Source organism: Aotus nancymaae, unplaced genomic scaffold (genome assembly GCF_030222135.1).
Source record: "Aotus nancymaae isolate 86718 unplaced genomic scaffold, 86718_ANA_hifiasm-v0.15.2.pri h1tg000003l, whole genome shotgun sequence".
NCBI classification, from domain to species: Eukaryota; Metazoa; Chordata; class Mammalia; order Primates; family Aotidae; genus Aotus; species Aotus nancymaae.
This window is the reverse complement of record NW_026988414.1, coordinates 59271950-59292594: the sequence shown is the minus strand read 5'-3', so window position 1 is coordinate 59292594 and position 20645 is coordinate 59271950. Positions and strand designations below refer to the sequence as shown.

Sequence of the window (20645 nt, the reverse complement as noted above, 5' to 3'; positions counted from 1 at the left end):
ATGTGGCTATTAAGTACTTGAAATATAACTAGTGTGATTGAGGAACTAAATGTTTAATTTCATTTTAATTAATTTAAATTACATAGCCCCATGTGGCTGATGGTTACATATTGCACAACACAGCTCCAGACAATAAGCTACATGAGGACACGTCTTTACTGCTCACGGTTACACTCCCACTTCTGGAGCATAGCAGCACCTAATATTTGTTGTTTTATACAAACATCTTTTATCCACATCTACGTTAGATGTGGAGCATCTTTGAAAAGATATTTTTATAAAGTGTATAATATGTGTTTAAACAAATGTACAATACAGTTTAGATATAGAAACACAAACGCCCTATAAAAACACAGGGTGTTTCTTAGATGCCCAGAATGTTGTGATAGACAATAAGAAAAATCAGTCTATTATAATGTATGAGTTGAGTAGTCTCAATTTAACAAATTATTCCCCTAATAGAATATAATACATATACCACCACCACTTTTAATAAGATCAATATTGAACCTTCAAATTTGGCAATGAAGAAAGAATACTCATGTAGAGGTAGATATTTATACTTGTAGCTCCAATTCTTTTTCTCTCATATACTATTTCTGACTCACAATTATCACATACTTTATCTACTAATGCATTAGCAAGGTGATAAACAGGCTATATTTACCATTATTTGTCACTCTAATGACCTCTGACAATTGAAATTTGTTTGACACCAGAGTAGTTTTGGGGAGGTGTTCTTTCCTCTTTATTGCACTGCCCCTAATTGAATGGACGATTATTCTTTGATTACCCATTCTCAAGAAGGACTGAAGTATTTAAACAAAAGTATATAAACCTTAGAGAATCAAAACCAAAATAAAGGAAGAAAACAAACAAACCAAATCTGCTACAAAGAGGTGCCAATGATTAGATAACTGGTTTCACAAAGTGAGGTAGTTTGAACAGGGATTAAGAAAAAAAATGAATTGGAGAATGCTTAGGTTTACATCTCATTTGAATGTTCAAATGAGACTTAAGTATGAGACCTTTAGCAATTTCTTAACCTCTCTATGCCTCAGTTTCTCCATTTGTAAACTAGGGCTAACAAATGTTCACAACATAGTAGAGCAAGAATTAATTTAATACATAGGATGAATTTAGAGGGAGGGGAGCATACACACCAGGGCCTGTCAGGGGGTTGGGGGTGCTAGAGGAGGGAAAGCATTAGGAGAAATACCTAATGTAGATGACGGGTTGATGGGTGCAGCAAACCACCATGGCACATGTATACCTATGTAACAAATCTGCATGTTCTGCACATGTATCCCAGAACTTTAAAAAAAAAAATAGTACCTGGCAGTACTAAGTGTTTAATAAAGAGTAGCTGTTATAATTATTATTAATGTTTTCAACATGATCAGAATATGGTCTCTATAGAGATGTTTCCCTGGCTAGTTTCTGGCATTTCTCCATGGAATGGAAATTATCTGCTCTTTCTAACCCTAGGTTGCACCCAAGTACAACTGGATACCTCTAAAGTCCAGAGCACAGAATATGAGGTCTGTTTCCCAAATTCCAGAATTCCCATCTGTTTATCCCTCCTGAGATTAACATTGGCAGTAATAGCAGCCTTTTAAGAGTGATTATTTTCCACATTCTAAGATGAAGCCTTACCCCATGACGTCCATTAAATAACAATATTTAAGTAACCATATTCAACCATATTCAAGTAACCTTCTAAAATTATAATCACAAAATCTATCTCCAAATATTTTTTCAAGGGTTGCAAAGTTTACAAAGCAGCTACATATTCACTTCTCCTTTGACCTGATCTTTACAACAGCATATGAGATAAGTATCAGCATATATGTTTCACAAATAAAACCAGAAATAAAAAGACCAAGAGACAGAGAAAGGTTTGGCATCACAATTATGAAACAAGGGCTGTTCTTGAGTACAGGTCTTATCCAAATGCAGAGCTGTTTTTTGCTTGTTAAATTTTTTTTGTCTTTCTAAACTAGATTTTCTGATAGTAAGATGTAAGTGCTCATACTTTCTTTGTGGGGAAAACAAGAAATTAGTGGGGTGATGCTATAATTTACCCTGATACAAGCTCACTCACAAAATATGAAACAGTCTATCTTGCTATATGGGTTGTTTTGCTGAACCTTAAAAATCAAAATAAAGCTCTATAAACTTTTCAGCAATAAAAACATCAAGGAGCTCACTGTTCTATTGGGAAACATAGTTTTAACTTCAATCTACTTTAAATGAAAATAGTAAAAAGAAAAAAATTAATTATATTTTATTTTTTTACTCTAATGTCTTGTTTATGTTACCTACCTAGTGTCCAAAAATGTATGTTGTTACTATTGGAACTCAGATGGTTTTATGCTTATTTCCATATCAACTATTGTTTTCTCATTGGGAATAATTAATTTTCACTGCTTCACTTTTATACTTATATTATTTTCTCACAGTTTCTTCTTCAATCTCAAATTCTTTAATTAGGGAGTTTACATAAAAGAGAATGATAAAAGGAACAAAGAGAATTTGATGTCAAAGCAAAGTACCTAACTGAAAAATATTCAAGTGAATTCTGTGTTTGTTATCTTAACATAAAAATTCAAAGTAAATGATGCAAGATTTTTGGGCTCCTAACTTTTAAATATAAAAGCAAAAGAACAGCAAAAAGAAATGGTGAAAAGCCAAGTAGAGGAATAGTTCTTTATAATTGCACATGTTACCACCTACTGGACTCTTTCTAGTTTCTCATTTATATTCTTTCTGGCTTTTCCTTGAGTGGAGGGAAAATATCATTCCTTAATAGTAGGACATTTTTTGAATAATTTCAGTACATGACTTAAATATAGTACATAAAAAGGTTTTCTTAATCAAAGGACATGATCTTGTGATATAATTTCTGACCCACAGTACAGGACCTGGCTCTTAATGCTTAAAGATATCTGGTTACCATGACTATAATTACCGTAATTTTACACCTATTAATTTTTCTGTAGAATTAATTTCCATAACTTATGACTTGAAACAAAAACATCAGCTTGTCCCATAGCTTCCAAGAGCAGAATTACTACAAATCTCATAAATGCCAAATGTTGTTATTATTTTCTTCTTTTTTGCTCTCTCTGAATCCTCCAAACTGATTTCCTCTTGTTAAAATTCAAACAGCTGTGAAATGGCCAGGCGATTTCAAGATGAAAGTAAATGTGAAGTGACCTTCATCCATGCTGGACAAATAGAATATTATAAATATACTTTCCAGTTGAAGTTACACAAAGCCAATTAAGAAATACCTAGGGCTATAATTTACTACAAAAATGTTTTTTTTAAATTTCTGACAGTTTCATTTAACTAATTAAATTTGCTTGTAGGCATCTTAGAGATAGAGTCTAATAACTGCACTGTCAGTTGGGAAGAAAATGAAAATTGCTTTTTTGTGAGAAATATGTTTGTAATGGTCCAGGTCTCCTACTAAATATTTGACAAATATCTGTAAGTGGTTATGCCTAGTTGTATTAGATGATAATGCCAATTCTATTAAAAGGTGATTAAAAGAAAATCTCACAAATAATAGCTTGGAACTGTAAATGTGCCATTTCTAAAGAATCTGCCAAGGGGAGAATTTAGAATAAGTCTCCACAACATGAACAATATGCATCATTATATTTTGTTCACTCGTTTCATAGAAATCAATATATAAGGATGGCCCATTTTACAATTCTGCATTTTTTATTGTATCCTGCTTCTTTCCATGAATGACCCAGAGCAAATCACATCCCCAGGAGACTGCATTTCCTAGATGCCAAACGGAGATTGTTGGGAGGACTTAGAAGTCAGTTTCCTAGTACAAGGTCCCATGTTGAGAAGGCTAATGGATTTTCGGATTTCTCTCTAATGAAGCCAAATATAGCCATTATTTTTTGAGGCATGTTGTAAGGCTGCAAGGAAAAACACTGAAATAAAGTTTTGCAAACAGTGTCTTCAGGTGAATCTTACAATAAAATATCCCACAATCTTCTGTAATTATACCCCAGAATTGTAGATAATGGTCAAAATACTGATAGTCTCTTTCTATTCTCTTTAGAAACAATCCGGAATCTTGGCATGCAAAATATAAAACACCTGACAAATGTTTAATAATTATCTCCTTTCATTATGTGTAATTGTGTTATTCATTTCTTGAAAATGACATTTAAAAGAAAAATGTGAAAGCTATAATTATATAATTATTTTGCCAAGTACCAATGCTAATATGTTATGTAAAAACCAGACTAGCTCAGGGTTTAAAATTCCAGTGAATATATGCAAAACTATCTACATTGATTTTAGTTCCTCTTACCTCCCATTAACCTGTAATCTCTTTGTAGCCATGAAGTGGTATTTGTTCATCATGGAAAGCCCTTGAGCCCCTAGTACAGGAACTGGCACATAGTAGTCATTTGATATGCATTTGCTCACTTGAGTTGACTGAAGTCATTAAAATGAAACTAAATTAACAGGATGTGATATTCAGCAAAGAGGCAAGTTGAAAAGTTAAATCCTCAGTGTTCTCTACTATTCTAATAATTTTGGGTTTTCTCCCTGATTAAAAAGAAATCAATGTTCAAATCTGTAGCAAATATGAGAAAATATTTCTCTTATAGCAAAATTCACACTATCGTTGGTGTTAATAACCAAAGAAAACTGGGAGGTTCTACTTTTCTGACTTATCTTGCTTCACAGGAAATTTAAATTGATATACTTAGCCAGTCCTACCATCCCAACTTTATTTTTCACAAGCAGCTGGAAATCAGATCTTTTCCTCAGACTATAACTGTAGTCTACATGAGACAGGCAGGCAGGCAAGCCCTGAAATCAGGGCTCAGCCCAGGATGGTGCTCAGGAAAAAATTCAAGAGCAAGCTGATGGTGTTAGACAACAATCTTTAATTTAATGGGATTCGCTCCTTACAGAGCAGGGCTACTTGCTAGGCAGTGCATCCAAAGGCAGAAGTTGTGAGCTGTGGGCTAGCTGTATTTATATCTACCTTTAACGTAAATTAAGAGGCAGGTTTTGTAGAAATCTCTAGAAAAGGGGCAGTAACTCCTAGGTCCTTACCATAGAAAGGGGCAGGAACTCCCAGTCACTGCCATAACATTTGTAAACTGTCATGAAGCTGGACAGAGGGATGTATGCTAATAAGCAATGAGGGCAACTAAGAGGTTGCTTTCCATGTCATATGCTGGTTCCAGCTGTTTTTTTCACTTCATCCTGTCTGACAAGGAAATAAATTCTGACGTTCTCTTACTTCATGCACTCCAAATTACGCATTACATAGACATTTTAGTTGGGTCATTTTTGTCATATTTCCGTGGTTAATACCCACCAGCTAAAGATCATCAGAAACATATCTATAATCACACAGAGTTGGATTTATTTATGTACCAGAGAAACTATGGGAAGTCTCAGTGAAGGGGAATTTGTAGGATATATCTTATCAGTGGCTTCTTATCACAAGCATCTGCAGTTTCCCTGCTTAGGGACTTCCTATGGGTGCAAGAGAGAGGGCATGCTGAAAGTCTAGAGAAGTTAATGCCCCCTGGAACAGCCCTCAACTTTGAGGGTTGTTCTTCACCATTGTCCAGAAGTGAATGAACCCGAGATTCCCAGAGCACTAACCTCCTTTCATTCCCTGACTTCCCCATTTCCCTACAAGTGTTCCTTTGGATCACCTCTCAAATTAACTATGTTCCCTCAAGTTTTTGTCTCAACGTCTTTTCCTATAGGACTCCAGTCTAAAATATGGAGCCCTGAAAGAAAGATATTCTTCCTTCTAAATGTTAGGAAAATATTGTAAGTTTAGGGTACTCTGAGGGCCAGCTCCAAGTACATGCACTCCAGTTTGCTAAGCAAAGAACCAATATGTGTATCTCTTACATAAAATAATATTTCTATATTATAATCCAAGTGGAACCGGGAAAATGTAGTTCTACAAGAGTTGGGATAGCTCATGAATTAAAAACAATTGTATTAGGCAAAGAATAAGAAATAACTACTTCTGGCTTCCAGCAGACATCAGTCAAATTACTATTGAGCTGTCCAAACCCTCCACAATCATTTGGAGTAGCATTTGAAGTCTGAATAATCCAGTATCAATTATAACCTATTTTAAGCTACTAGTTTTGGTGCCTGTATCCTGATATTTAATTAAGTCCCCTTTGGAAATTACCTTAAAAAATAGAAAAAAGTACATTATTTAGGTTATAGACTATAGAAAATAAACTTTTCTATTATTGGTTATAAGACAAAAAAATACGCTAGACCCTGATGAAAATAAGAAACAATGGAAAGAATACTGGCAAGTTGGGTGTATGAATTCTGGTGGATTTGAGAATAAGCTATATCTAACAAAGTATTTTTACAGGCACACCTCATTTTATTGCACTTCATTGCAGTTCATGGATATTGCGTTTTTTACAAATTGAAGGTTAACCTTGCACTGAGCAAGACTATTGGTGCCGTTTTCCAGTAACATACTCGCCTCCTGTCTCTGTACCGAATTTTAGTAATTCTCTTAATATTTCAAACTTTTTTGACTTTTATAATATAGGTTATTGTGACCTGTTTTCAGTGATCTTTATTATTACTATTGTAATTTGTTGGTTGGGGGTGCTCCATGAATTGTGCCCATGCCCATATAAGATGGCAAACTTAGTTAATAAGTGTTTGTCCTGACTTATCAGCCAGCTGGCCATTCCCCATCTCACTCCTTGTCCTCAGCCCTTTCTATTCCCTGAGACACAACAATATTGAAATTAGGCCAATTACTAAACCTACAATAACCTCTTGGTATTCAAGTGAAAAGAAGAGTCACATGTTTCTTGCTTTAAATCAGAATGATCAGAATTAGTGAGGTAAAGATGTTGAAAGCTGAGATAAACTGAAAGCTAGGCCTCTTGTGCCCCCCCCAAAAAAGAGTTGTGAATGTAAAGGAAAAGCTTTTAAAGAAAATTAAAAATGCTACTCCAGGGGACACACAAATGATAAGAAAGCAAAACAACCTTGTTGTTGAAATGGAGAAAGTTTTAGTGGTATGGATAGATGATCAAACCAGCCATGACATTTTCTTAAGCTAAAGTCTAATCTAGAGTAAGGCCCTAACTCTCTTCAAGTCTATGAAGACCGAGAGATGAAGAAGCTGGAGAAATAAAATTTGAAGGTAGCAGAGGTTAGTTCATGAGGTTTAAGGAAAGAAGCTGTCTCCATAACATAAAAGTACAAGGTAAACCAGCAAGTGTTTATAAAGAGGCTGCAGCAAGTTATTCAGAAGATTTAGCTAAGATTATTGATGAGGGCAGCTATACTAAAGAAAATATTTTCAATGTAGATAAAGCAGCTTTCTATTAGAAGGAGATGCCATCTAAGACTTTCACAGTTAGAGAAAAGTTAATGCTTGGCTTCAAAGTTTCAAGGGATAGACTGACTCTCTTGTTAGGGGGTAATGCAGATGGTGATTTAAGTTGAAGTCAATGTAATTCACCATTCTGAAAATTCTAAAGCCCTTATAATTATGTTAAATCTATCCTGCCTGTACTCTATAAATGGAAGAACAAGGCTTAGAGAACAGCACATATATTTACAGTGTGGTTTATTGAATATTTAAAGCCCACTGTTGAGACTTACTTCACTGAGAAAGAGATGCCTTTCAAAATATTACTACTCACTGACAACGTGCCTGGTCACCAAAGAGCTCTGATGGAGATGTACAAGGAGAATAATGTTGTTTTCTTGTCTGCTAACAAAACACTCATTCTGTATCTCATGGATTGAGAAGTAATTTTGAAGTTCAAGTCAAGTCTTATTTTTTAAGAAAGACATTTCATAAGGCTATAGTTACCATAGATAATAATTTCTCTGATGCATGTGGGCAAAGTAAATTGAAAAACCACTTAGAAAGAATTCACCATTGTAGATGCCATTAAGAGCATTTGTGATTCATGGCAGGAGGTGAAAATATCAACTTCAATAGGAGTTTGAAGAAGTCCTATGGATGACTTTGAGACATTCATAACTTCAGTGGAGGAAGAAACAGCAGATTACAGTGGTGGAAATAACAAATAGAATAGAGGTAGAGCCTGAAGGTGTGACAGAATTGCTGCAATCTCATAATAAAACTTGAACAGAAGAGAAGTTACTTATGGATGAGCAAAGAAGGTGGTTTCTTGAGATGGAATCTACTCCTGGTGAAGATGCTGTGAACATTGTTGAAATGATAGCAAAGTATTTAGAATATTATGTAAACTTAGTTGATAAAGGAATAGGAGAGTTTGGGAGAACTGACTCCAATTTGAAAGAGATCCTACTGCAGATAAAATGCTATCAAACAGCTTGGCCTCGTAAAGAAAAATCTTTTCTGAAAGGAAGAGTCAATTGACACAGCAAACTTCATTATTCTCTTATTTTAAGAAAATTTCACAGCACCCAGCCTTCAGCAATCATCACTCTGATAAATCAGCAGACATCAACATTGTGGTAGGACCCTTCATGAGCAAAAATATTATGACTCTCTGCAATCTTAGATAATCATTAGCATTTTTTTGGCCATAAGGTATTTTAAATTAAGGTATGCACTTTGATTTCTAGACAATGCTCTGCATACTTAATAGATACCACAATATAGTGTAAACATAACATATATATATATATATGTTATATTTACACTATATTTTATATATATACACACACATATATATACTGGGAAACCAAAAGTTTGTTTGAATCCCTTTATTGCTATGTTTGCTTTATTGCAGTGGTCTGGAACTGAACCTGCAATATATCTGAGATATCCCTGTATCAGCTCCAGTGTAAAACACTGTAAGTATTCTAGGCAAATTGTGACCCTTAATAAAAATATAGGAGGATGTTTTTCTTTTCTTTTCTTTTCACTTTTTAAGTCAAATCTCCATTATAACCCAAATTCTTTCAAAGAAGCCTTATCTCTACTGAAAGCCTACTTAATCCTGCTTGTAAACCCATCCATAGGGTTTATTCTGGAGTCAGATGCAGGAGTGGAAAGGCACAATGAACAGGATCATTTGTATGTTGAAGGATTTATTTGCTGACCGGAGGGGTAAAGAGTGAGGTAACATTTCTAAGTCGCACATATGTCAGAAAAAATAAGCTACACAGTATGAAAATCAAACCTAGGAGCAGAAAATGTCCATAAGGGAGCAATTAGTGTTATGATCCTAAGTAGAAAATTCATTATTAATCATATCAATACATTTGCTAGTTTGTGAAGCAGTGAGAAGCCATGGGTCATTGGATATCACCGCGAGAGGCTAAGTAAATTCAAATTCACCTCTGAAAGTATGGAAACTATTTTGTTATACAGTTCCTGGGAAGATACAGGCAAAGCAATTCATACTCAACATTGGATATAGAATTGATTGTCCTGACACTAATTGTGCTAACTAGAAAGGGTCTCTCCAGCTCACCAAGGTAGACAGATAAAGTTCTGCATAATAACATGTGCATGTGCCTCACATCTACTATGGCATGGCTTCACAGGTACAGACTACTGAATAGGGTACATATTCACCAGAGTTGAGAGGTATTGTTACACTACTTATAATACAAAACAAATAGTATAAACAATATATCCTCAGCATTAGAAGAAAAAGTATATTTCATTTGGTTATCACACAATATGCAGCATCCCTCAGACTGAAGTTCTAAATAATTAAAAAGGGAAGTACAAAATAATCTTAGGATAATAAAAGAAAATGGAAATTATACAAAAGATAACATTGAATTTACATGTCTTTCTTTACTTTTTCTTGATTCATAGGTAACATTTTTATGGTCCTACATGTATATTGCTGTTGAAATTTTGTAACAGTTCATGTTTTACTGTCATTTAAGCATGAGAGAATTTGTTGATGTTCAGCTTGATGGGTTTTGGCAATGAAGACATCACAATCTGGGAATGTTAGATACTTGAAGAAAGATTAACAGCATTTTTCTTGCTGAATTAAAACAAACATTTTTAAAATTTGAATGGTAAGTGATTATTCTCCCACAAGCCTGCAGAAGGATTAGGTAAGATCCCAGGACAGATGTGATCAAAATGCTGTCTTGAGGAATGTCAAATGGTTTGTTGACTTTCCAAATGTGCATTTGATAAGTGGACATAAAGGCTACTGCAAAAGATGAGAGGAAAAAGCCAAAGATGAGAAAAACAATGACAGAAAATGTCCACTGTGTATAAAGCACACTCACCTTTACTCCCCTAAAAGGCTGAGGAAAGCACAGCTATCATACCCTGTAAGGCAGATGGAAAGGTGCCCTGGAAAGAAAATGCCCAGCATGTGACATTGGGCAAGTAGTATCACTTTGCTGATCCTCATCTCTAAAATCAGAGAGTTGGATAAGGAAGTCTTTGAAGTTCCTTTCACCACTAATATTCTTTTACAGTGTGACCTTCCATAAACAGAATTCCCAGTTGTTTTATATGCTACAGGGAAATAAAAGGAAAATGTATATACTTTATAAGGCTATTCAGTCAAATGAATCATCTGCTGTAATAAATTTTGGGAAAATACATGTAACATTTAGAAAATCAACAAACCATTTAAAATTGACGTTCTGTGCCTTCTGAAGACATAATAGTACCTTAGCTCTTCTTTAGAGTAGTTTTAAAGAGGAACGAATGTGGATGTGATCAAACATGACAGCACTCTGCTATGGAATGCCTCCCAACCTCCCCTCCAACAATGCTGAACTTCAGAGACAGCTAGAAAGGGAAAAGGACTGTATTGCTGGTATTAGAGGTGGAAGGAAAACTGAGACACATGATGCCAGGGATTTTTTTAAGTTTTGGCAGGATTTCAAATGTAGTCTAAAATAATTTAATAATCTCTTTATTTTAACTATTTTTCACAGCAAAATTTACTTCATATCTGCTCCTGTCTTTTGCAGATATATGTTAAGGTAATTGGAAAGACCATCTGTGGAAGACCTTGAGCTGCTCCAAAGAGGTGGGATACATGTATAGTGCTGTTTTTAATCATCATTCTACTGCTATTTGTTTTTACTGCATGATTCCATTTGACTTATAAACTCAGCATTCCAGCAGTAAAAACAAATGTACTTTTTCCTTGGTAAAGCATTTTATGTCTTTTATGGAAGGTAAGATTGCTGTGAGCATTTTAGAAGGTGCATATATATGTAATTAGAAAACTTCTGTTTTCTGATTATTTTTGTGTCTGATATTCAAACCTCATTTCAATTAAATCATATTAATCAGCACCATGCATTAGTCTTATCTGCAGGTTTTAAACAAAAGCAATAAAGGGGTAGAAGAAAAAAATGATCAGTAAAAGATTGTGTATCATGTTCAACTATCAACTGTTAATGCATTGTCAGTTAATAAACATTAAATACTGCTAAGATTATTTCTTCTTCACAATTAAATCATGCTACTAAAGTTTTCAATTCACAGAACATTTTGAGAAAAAATACTATTAAACATTTTATTTTATACCCAAAGCACTTGATTTACACTTAAATTTTGTGGTTGTATATATGAAGTCAGTTGGCAATCACAAGAATAGAAGCTTCTTATTTGCCAGGAACTATTTTAAAAGAGGGCTTCTTCTTATTATTTTCCAGGCAGTTGTGTTAACTAATTTAATCTTCACAAAAATTATTGATTCAGCTATTATTGCTATCACATTTAAAATTTGGAAAGCTGAGTCACAGAAGAGTTGAGGTATAACTACTTTGAGCATTACAGCTACTGAGGGTACAATTGGAATTTGAATGCAGGCAGTCTGGTTCCAGAGTCCACACATTTACCATAATTTTATAAAGGTTCCTATCCTAAGGGTAAAAGAAAATTTTCACTGATGTGAGGACTCTGTTACTGTGTGTGTGTGTATGTGTGTGTGTGTGTATACATAGTACTTTTAACATCATTGTCATCTACTAAGATGTGTTCACATCATGTTAAATAGCTAATTATGATGAGGAATTGAAATATAGCATTTGGGTGAGAACTGGGAGGCACAGTTTTAGTTCTGACACCTCTCTTTACTTAATGTTTGATCTAGAACAAGTTATTTAGTATCCTTGGACCATGACTCCTCATTGGCAAAACAAAACTTTTAGGATGCAGAATCAATAAAGCTTTTTCTAAATTATTAAATGCAGATTCTACAATAATAAAGTTCTTAGTTTTGCCTAAAAATAAGTGATGTGAACATTTCCAATTTAGTGGGCAAATAAACATTATTGCTAAAAAACATAGAAGAAAATGTTCATTGTTGGCCGGGAGCGGTGGCTCAAGCCTGTAATCCCAGCACTTTGGGAGGCCGAGGCGGGTGGATCACGAGGTCAAGAGATCGAGACCATCCTGGTCAACATGGTGACACCCCGTCTCTACTAATACAAAAAAATTAGCTGGGCATGGTGGTGCGTGCCTGTAATCCCAGCTACTCAGGAGGCTGAGGCAGGAGAATTGCCTGAACCCAGGAGGCGGAGGTGGCGGTGAGCCAAGATCACGCCATTGCACTCCAGCCTGGGTAACAAGAGCAAAACTCTGTCTCAAAAAAAAAAAAAAAAAAAAAAAAAAAAAAAAAGAAAATGTTCATTGTTTATAACATTGACTTGGTCTGAATCTTTGGTAAGGACCAGACTGCTTCTTAAGAAAATGAAACAATAAAAAATCAGAATAACAATCACAAGAAGACATACGGAAGCAGTAAGAAAAACAAACAGGGGAGAGAGATCCAAGATGGCCAATTACTAGCAGCTCAGGATTGTAGCTCCCAGTGAAAATGCAGAGAACAAGAGGACGCCACACTTTCAGACGAATTTTTGTTGCTCACGGACCAGGAGATTCCCAGCAGAGGAGCCCCATGGGTCACCAGCACAACTCTTGTAGCTGGCGTGGCGGTTTTGCCGGTGCCTCAGTGTGGCAGTTCTCGGTGCAGAGTAAATGGGACTGGGTCCCCTTTCAGTTGACATTTGGAGCTCCGGGAAGGCAGAGTCGCCCATCCAGCTGATTGAAAAAGGGACTCAAGAGGGAAGCCAGACCAGAGATTCCCGGGCAGAAAAGCACCATGAGTCTTAATGCCGCAGTTTTAGCCGGCGCAGTGGGTTGCTCAGATTCTGTTGCTGGGAATCAACAAGCTCCACTCAGAGACGTAATTTGAAAGTCGGTAATTACAAAGATGACAGGTGGATAAATTTACCATGATGGGAAGAAACCAGTGTAAAAAGACTGAGAATACCCAAAATCAGAATGCCTCTCCCTCTACAGGGTATCACAGTTCCTCATCATCAGGGGAACAAGGCCCGATGGAAAACAAGTCTGTTCCATTAACAGAATTAGGCTTCAGAAGGTGTATAATAAGAAACTTCTGTGAGTTAAAAGAACATGTTCTAGCCCAATGTGAAGAAACTAAGAACCTTGAAAAAAGGTTTGATGAAATCCTAATGAGAATAGACAATTTAGAAAGGAATATAAGTGAATTAATGGAACTGAACAATACAATACGAGAACTCCGTGAAGTATGCACAGGTTTTAACAGTTGAATTGATCAAGCAGAAGAAAGGATATCAGAGGTCGAAGACCAACTTAATGAAATGAAACAAGAAGACAAGATTAAAGAAGAAAGAGTAAAAAGGAATCAGCAAAGTCTCCAAGAAATATGGGACTATTGAAAAGACCTAATTTACGTTTGATAGGTGTACCTGAATGTCATGAAGAGAATGAATCCAAGCTGGAAAATATTTTTCAGGATATTATTTAGGAAAACTTTCCTAACCTAGTAAGGCAGGACAATACTCAACCCCAGGCAATACAGAGAACACCCCAGAGATATTCCTCAAGTAGAGCAACCCCAAGACACATAATCGTTAGATTCACCAGGGTTGAAATAAAGGAGAAAATTCTAAGGGCAGCTAGAGAGAAAGGTCACGTTACCCATAAAGGGAAGCCTATCAGACTCACAGCAGATCTCTCAGCAGAAACCCTACAAACTAGAAGAGAGTGGGGATCAATATTCAATATCCTCAAAGAAAAGAATTTTCAACCCAGAATCTCATATCCAGCCAAACTAAGCTTCATAAATGAAGGAAAAAGAAAATTTGTTGTGAACAAGCAAGCACTCAGAGATTTCATCACCACCAGGCCTGCTTTACAAGAGCTTCTGAAAGAAGCATTACACACAGAAAGGAACAACCAGTATCAGTCATCCCAAAAACTTACCAAAAGGTAAAAAGTATTTCCATAATGAAGAATCTACATCAACTAATGGGCAAAATAGCCCGACAGCATTAAATGACAATATTAAACTCACAAATATCAATATTAATCCTAAATTTAAATGGATTAAATGCCCCAATCAAAGACACAGGCAAATTGAATAAAAAGTCAAAATCCATCGGTACGCTGTATCCAGATCCATCTCATAAGCAAGGACACACAAAGACTCAAAACAAAGGACTGGAGGAAGACTCACCAATCAAATGGAGAGCAAAAAAAACCAAAAACCAAAAAACAACAACAAAAAACAGGAGTTGTAACTTTCGTCTCTGACAAAATAGACTTTAATAGTAACAAAGACTGAAAGAAACAAAGAAGGACATTACATAATGGTAAAAGGATCAATGCAACAACAGGAGTCAATGATCATAAATATATATGCACCCAATATAGGAGCACCAAGATACATAAGACAAGTTCTTAATGACTTATAAAGAGACTTGGACTCCCGCACAATAATAGCGGGAGATTTTGACACCACATTGTTAATATTCAACGGATCAATGAGATAGAAAATTAACAGGGACATCTATGATTCGAACTCAGACCTGGAACAAGTCAACTCAGTGAATATTTATAGAATTCTTCACCCCAGGTCCACAGAACATACATTTTTCTCAGTATCACATTACACCTATTTTGAAAGTGACCACAAAATTGGAAGTAAATCACTCTTCAGCATTTGCATAGCATTTCACAGACTTAAATGAAATATTGGTTGGCTGTTTATTATTTTCTTCCCTTATTCCTTCCTGTCTCCACTGTTAAGCACAATTATTGGCATAAAAGAGGTTTTTAATACCTATTTTTAGATTGCATTCCAGCCTGGGCAATACAGCAAGACTCCTGTTCTCTCTCCCCCTTTCTCTTTCTCTCTTTTTTCTTTCTTAAAAAAAAAGAAAAAGAAAAACAAATGGGTCATATGTTTATATTTTGACTTCAGTACCCTTTTGACTGAAAAAAAGGAAAACGCCTTCATAGAATATAAAATGCCATAACAAGGAAAGGACAAATAAATGAATCTTGTTAAAGCTAAGATTTAATGGCAACAGGGAAAAGGGCTTTTTCCTGACTTGCTAAGCTAGATTCCTTTGGAAATGACATACAAGCATTACATTGAATTAATCAGTAGGCTTGGGTACATAGCATACTTCAAGTTTCAAATTGGCACAGCCACAGCTGAGGGTGAAATTCCCTAGAGATTCTCATACTCTGGGCCATCTGTGTTGGAAGAATACTGTAAGCATCAACTTACAAGTAGCAACACAATGTAGAAATTATTAGACATTAGAGGCACTATAAATAAGCAAGTTTTATATTTTTCTGTAGTATTTTCTGTAAACAAGAGACAGTGGGAATATGTAAGTGAACTAGAAAATGAAGTAAAGCATGTCTGTTGCAATGAAATTTTGATAGCAATAGAGTCAAACACCCTAAGGTTTTGTAATGGCATCCCTGTGATAATGATCAACAAGGGTTAAGAAAGCATCTTCCTGGGATTCACTGTGCTCTGGCATATCTTCTTCTGTCATTAATTAGAAGCATATCATCTCGTATGTGCAGGAAGAAAAAAAGCTTAATAAAGTCCCCAGGCATACATGAGCATTAGACTTTGGTTTACATAAATTATGCTAATAAAGTTATCAAAGCATCCAAGATTTTCCAGTGATGCCATTGCACCTGTAGGACAAAACCCTTGAATACACACAACGGCCTCAAAAAATTGTCTGAATATCATGTTCTGGGAGGCATGATAGGCAAATGACACATTTGGGGATCAAATTTTGCCGCCTTATAAATTCCACAAAGCTCAAAACACTCAGACTTTATAAACGAGGAAGCAACCAAACAAAATAGATAACAGTATCACCCTTTTTTCAGGAGGGGAAACTAAGGTTCAAATAAACTGAAAATTATACAATGCCATTTAACTCTACAAGAGTTAGGATTTTAATCAAAGTATTATTCTGAAATTTAAATATTTTTCTGTTCCACTATGATAGTGACTAGCAATCAATGTATCCTATACAAATGTATCCCATACAAATCCTTGATGGTATAAATATTTTGAGGAGCAGGTCCAGTAAAATTTTAACCTATGACTCATTACAAAGCAAAAATAGCTATATATGTGATAATAAAACAACTCTCTAGAATGTATAGAATTGTCTTTTAATATAAAAACATCTGGCTTACAAATTAAATCTTAGAAAAATTTCTTAAAGCCCAAATGTCTACTATCAAAGTGTTTCACTTTCAATCAGATGTGTTATGATATATTACAACTGTATTGTTAGCTCTGTAACAGTACATTACCACTATACTGTTGCTTTGGTTAAAATATTTTATTGCTAGGAAAAACTTCCAGACTTATTAAAGAATGATTCATTTTAATTGATATCTTTATTTCTCCTTTGCTGTAGGCCATTATGTTATAACAAAGAATTTTGATTTGAAACAAAAAGATCTGGAATTGAATTTCTATTCATCTACTTACCATTTGCAGGATATTAATCAAGCTACTGTGATGGACTTCTCTAATGGTCAATTAACAATTTCACAGACTTTCTTTTTCCCTACCTATTGCCAAATGCCTCTGAGCCCTGCTCATCTGCCAAGATCTCCTATCATCTTCTTTGATCTATCACCAATTTTCTCCTCTGGACCGGTAGGTGTACATAATCCTGAGTTATGGCTATTCCCAGTCAGATCGATGCCAATGAAGTCTCAAGTGACAGTGCTACAGGCTTTGAAATTCTGGGCCCCGATCATTGGTCTGGGTGCATTGACCATTATTCTGCCAATACTCTTTGCCAAATTCAGATAGCATAACTCTTCCAGGCCCCCATTCTGACTCCTGTTTTTCCACTTCACTCTTTCTCATAGTGAACATGGAGTGTAAGCTCATGTTTCACTGGGGCTCTTGTCTGTGAATCTTGGAATCACCTCTGCTGCTCTATTTGTTTCATCATGATCAGGCAATGTGTTAGAAACATATTTCAAAAACCCTTAATAATTTTTGATAAGGAGATCTTATAAAGACTCTTAAGTTTTCAAGTTTGTGTTTAAAGAAAACAAATGTTTACACGTGTCTCATTGAACAAAATATAAGTTTAAGCAGCATATGAATGCATGTAATTTATCATATGTAACATTACTGCTATCTCTCTCACAAATGTTATTGCATCTCTTCTGTATATTCTGTTTGTCTTTTTAGGTATGTTTCATAGTTCCCTACCTTGTGCCTTGTCCTAAGATGCTGAATTCTATGGACTTCATCACCAGACTACTTGGCTTTCTGGATTTTAATATAGTTTGAAAAATGGAAGTCTTCACTGGCAAGAAATCAAGGAGGAAGAATCTTTTAAAGAGACATTGAGGTACTTATACCCCAATCCTCAAAAGTCAGAAGGTGGACAGAGGCTGCATCCCTCCAGCTGGAAAGACCATTCTTTGTAACAGCTCTCACTACATCATAAAAACATTCCATCTCCTTTCTCCTCCTGGACCTTGCAAGCCCCTTGTTAGCTTCCTTGGTCATACCCACGCTTTTGTACGTAGTTAAATTCTACTCAACTACTCCTTTTGAATGTGCCACCATTGCTTGTGGGATCCTGACTGATACAGTCTCTCTGCACCAAGTTTAACTGAGCAATGTTAGCAAGTGTTCAGCCTCATTTATGGAAATATTTTGTCCCTGTACATAAATGAAGAGGAAACTGGTAGACAGAGTTTACGATTCCTCTGTTAGCATTTTAAAGTGCAATTTCTAGCTTAAGATAGCTGTAACCCATAGGTACATAAAGATATATAAGAGTAGTCAAATGTAATAGAATGTTTTATATACTTTAATACTGTTTAAGACTTAATTCTATAAAATAAAAATATATTCAATGTGAAAGAATATGTGCATAATATTTTACCTTCATTATTCAACTTCTTTTATATGTAAGTTAAAAAAATCTTTTCCAATAAGTATTGGAAATTCCTTGCTCAAAAATTAGGTCTGTAATTATGATCTTGGGAGTGTAACTATTTTAGATTCTCCCTTTCCTTCTAGCTCTTTTTGAAGCTGCATCATTAAATCATCATTTGCACATCTCCTTTCTTTATTATCGTATAACTGAAGAATAGCACATGAAAATTCTCAAAAATCAGGTGAGCAGTCACATTGACTTTCAGAGGAGACATTCTAGTTCTTACCTAATAATCTGCCAGAGAGGACTTGCTTTTTTAGAAAACTTCAGTAATCATTTAGAGAATATTTCCTATCATCCAACCCCAAATTTTAGCTTTAGAGATACTTCTATTGTGTTTTATTATACTACTTATAAGACTAATTTATAACATTTGCTTTAGTAATTATGTGACTTCAAAGTTTTCTAGCTTTCTTAAAGTTGACAGACTTCTCAATCATAATATTTCAAGACATTGTTGGATGACTGTTGTAACAGAGGCTGATGGCTTTCCTCTGATCCTAGCTGTTTTTCCTGAACACACCACCAGTTTACATTTCCTGGGTTCCTTTGATCAGTTATGGTAATTTCACAGGTTTCCAGCTTACTCTAAGGGTAAATAAGTCTCAGTCTTAAACCTGGCCTAAGAAAACTTCAAACCATGCAGTCATGTTCTTTCCAATAAAGACTGGATTATATAGAGATAACCATCAGACTGACCATGAAATTTGTGTGAAAAACAGTAGAGTGATTATCAGCATTGGTTGCTAAATAACTTCATAGAACAGAACCCTCTCCTTCCTGCACAGAATTTGTCTTTTACTAAAACTGAACAAGAAATATACTTCTGTTTTGTTTGAGTGAATGTATGTTTTTGGGCGTACCTTGACTAACAAAGCCCACCTTGACTAACAAAAATTAAATGAACAAATTAATTATTTCCCATTGGTGTTAAAAATTGTTTTATTATTGGTGTAGTGTGTTTAGTTGACTCTGTATTCTTTTGTAAATACTATATTTTTCTCTCCTGTTTTGTAGAAGCTTTCAAAAAATAAGCCTATTTTACAAGCACATTTAATACCTAACAAGAGATCAGTAAGTTTCATGAATTTTGCTAGGCTCTTGGAGTGATCAAAAACACTTGTCTCATAGATCTTGTTGATTGGTGGAGGAGACGGACATTAATCAAATAATGACAAAAATAATTGCATATTAACAAATGGAGCTAACTGATATAAAAAAACAAGTAATATGAGTATGAGGCAACATAAATGCAACTGGCTTACTCTAGGGGAAGAATTATTATTTAATAAAATGATGTTCAGGTTGAAATCAATAACAAGAGTAAGATTAAACTGGAAAAACAAAAGTGAAGATTATATTCCAAACGGTAGAAACACTGTGCAAAGACCCTGTGGATGAAGGAATCACAGTAACCCAAGGACTTGGCAAAAGGCCATTGTGCCTGGGGAAGGGCCATCCATAAGGTATGAAATAAAGCCCCCAAAATTGCTGAGAATCAGATACTTATTGAACACTCCCTCCTTGTAATTACCTCTTCTTCTATTGGAAATGTTAGTGTCATACTCCTTTCATTCATCTTTAAAAAATGTTGCCACAGCAATAATTCCAGCCTAATGTGTTCTTCCAGAACCTTGCCACTACCCCATCTGGAGCTGATGTTTTCTCTTTCCTTGAAAGGAGGTAAACTGTTATGGCTATCTCAACATGTAGTATATAACAAGTGAGGTCACTTGATTTCCAAGTCTAGTTCATCCAAGGTAATACTTAACTGGCTTCCTCTATTTGAGGAGGTATAAAGTAAAAATAAATAAATACATAAATTCTACTTAATGATTTAAAAAGTCATGTTAAGTTTTGTTTGTTTTTAAACTTTCAATTATTGTGAAATTGGCTTCTGTTTTTATCTACTAACCTACTTGAAATGTGTGCCTGAAAGGACATATATACTTCCTATAAAGAATTAGAAATTATAACTTTTAAAATGCGTAACTAAGTCTTAATATTAGTGATTGATCTCAGTGGGAGTAATCCATGCTAGTGATCATGAGTGACCTGGCAGATTTGGCTTGTAGAACGTGGTTATTAATAGCAATGAATCTCCTCAAAATGTAATCCTAGCTACTTGTGAGGCTGAGGCAGGAGAATTGCTTGAACCCAGGAGGTGGATTGCTTGACCCCAGGAGGCGGAGGCTGCAGTGAGTGGAAAACCTGCCACTGCACTCCAGCCTGGGCAACAGAGCCAGACTCTGTCTCAAAAGAAAAAAAAAGAATAAAGTTTGTGAAATTTCCCAAACTTCATCTTTTCAAATGTAGTCTTGTATATCACTTTCTGGTTCAAGGCTAATAAGCCT

The 20645-nt window shown here is 35.3% G+C and overlaps 1 long non-coding RNA gene across 1 annotated transcript in view; it reads left to right on the top strand.

Annotated features, from left to right (window-relative positions):
* Positions 1-10452, top strand: part of LOC105718035 (uncharacterized) — a 164559-nt gene extending 154107 nt beyond the window's left edge. Inside the window, exons 3-4 of the long non-coding RNA XR_001107650.2 lie at positions 8793-8856; positions 9907-10452. This is a non-coding gene — a long non-coding RNA (uncharacterized LOC105718035). The remainder of the gene's footprint in view (positions 1-8792; positions 8857-9906) is intronic.
* The last annotated feature ends 10193 nt before the right edge of the window (positions 10453-20645 follow it).